This window comes from Eufriesea mexicana, unplaced genomic scaffold, assembly GCF_001483705.2.
Source record: "Eufriesea mexicana isolate 0111107269 unplaced genomic scaffold, ASM148370v2 scaffold386, whole genome shotgun sequence".
Lineage (NCBI taxonomy): Eukaryota > Metazoa > Arthropoda > Insecta > Hymenoptera > Apidae > Eufriesea > Eufriesea mexicana.
Window position 1 is genome coordinate 25,594 of NW_016908604.1, and position 1,758 is coordinate 27,351.

The 1,758-nt window shown below is 47.0% G+C and overlaps 1 long non-coding RNA gene across 4 annotated transcripts in view; it reads right to left on the minus strand.

The window, feature by feature from the left end:
* The window catches only part of LOC108545486 (uncharacterized), a 24,174-nt gene that overhangs the window by 19,148 nt on the left and 3,268 nt on the right, over nt 1-1,758 (minus strand). For 3 of the 4 annotated variants that reach the window (XR_001890089.1, XR_001890088.1, XR_001890087.1), the window contains exon 1: nt 1,213-1,719. The exons of the other annotated variant lie outside the window; for it this stretch is intronic. This is a non-coding gene — a long non-coding RNA (uncharacterized LOC108545486). Of the gene's footprint in view, nt 1-1,212; nt 1,720-1,758 lie in introns of those variants that run through there. 4 annotated transcript variants of the gene reach the window in all.

Below are 1,758 nucleotides of genomic sequence, written 5' to 3' on the forward strand. Positions count from 1 at the left end.
AAAGAGTGGAATTATGAGATTAAAAAAAGAAATTAAAAAATGGGACGTGGAATTATGCGATCGGACAAATTTTTCCCTTCGAGCTTCGATTTCGCGACAAACCAGATATCGAGTTTTTCGCATAGCCCGTTGCTTTGGCCGAATAGATTCGCAGAACGTTCTCCACATTCCGAATCGCTCTTTGACCAAGACAAACGGAACCACTTTGAACGATCGAGACTAACGTGGATCGCGCGCGTTAATATTTGCCCTTGTTAATACCATCCGAAGCTATATGGGAACGCACATTCGCAACGATTCGCTAGATCCATCGATCCTCCCGAGGGACCAGATAATTAATTCGCGAGGTATCAGCTCGCTTCGCATTTTTCCTCGGAAATTTAACGAACTGCTTCTTTCGTCGTTGACACCGCGTAGCTGTTTGATTTTAATTTAAACCCGTTTAACGTCTGCCGATTTAACCTTGGTTTTCCATCAGGAATTTCGCGCTGAAGGGCCGTCTATTTGCGATGTTAACGCGATTCGCGTTTCAATAAGCGCGATATCGTCGAAAAGGGTCGGCCGAGCGCCGATTTCCAAATTCGCCGAACGACCCGGAATCCTGAAAACTCTATTAAAAATGTTGTTTACCGTAGGTCCGGCCGTCGTATTTTCCACTCGCTGGCGGCAATTTAAAAATCATTTTCGACTGCGCGCTCGTTAAAAAGCGAAAAAGGAAAAAGTGAAAAGGAAAATAACGAATGATCGAAAAAGAGAGATGGGAATGGAGGGCGAAACTCGCGGACTTTATATTTTGTTCGCTCGTGTAAACTCCAACTACGCACATGGAGGACGATTAAGACCATAAACACGGTTTCGAGTGCAAGAATCGTTTCGACGAGGAATCGATCGCGATCGAGGACGATCAGCCGATCGCGTACCGACACTGCGCTGCTAAATGGTCGCGGTAATTAACGTGGCTATAAATCTTTCGCGCAAAACCCTGCAGAATTATCGGACAGCGGGGGAAAAAATGGCGGGAGTAGGCAGAGGCGCAAGAAAGTTGCAGATTCGATCGAGTACAGCACCGCGTCACGAACTTTCCAAGCAGTTACTCGAGAGTCGATAAATAGTCAACGATTTATAGCGCGTAATTCCGCCGGGCTTCTTCTCCAACTTTCTTACACCCACGGCTAAGAATCCTTTTTTACCGCGGCCGGTCATTTTTCTTACGTTCAACGACGCATTCTCCGCTGCAGCCGTCCATTCTTCCGCTTCTTTCTCCGCCCGGCAGGGGGATCCCCGTCGTCGTTACCTTTCAATCACACCTAGAAAACTCGCGGAGCGCGAGAACGGGGATGGCGGGGTGAAAAGAACCGCCATTCGTTGGAGCACCATTCAGCGTGTACCTGGTAATCTTCGACTAATTATGGAGAAGTTTGATAAAGAAAACGGAGAGAGAGAGAGAGAGAGAGACGTTCCTCGAGGAGCTACCTGTTTCTTCCAGTTGCACGAGCGACGAGCGTAACAGTGGTCTCTATAGCCAGTCGAATGAAACGTATTTAAAAGTTTTTTAACGGCGGATTTTATTGCCTCGGAGGAGAGCTGTTCAGCAACACTGAGGAGCCTCGTAAAATCCGCCATCGTGTAGTGACAGAAAAGAATACGATGTTTCGCTCGAGAGGACAAAAATAGCTTTATTACGATCCCTGCGCCAACAAAGAAATTATTCTCTTAATAATCCACTTGTCGAGCTCTCCTACAGCGAACACTCTTCCG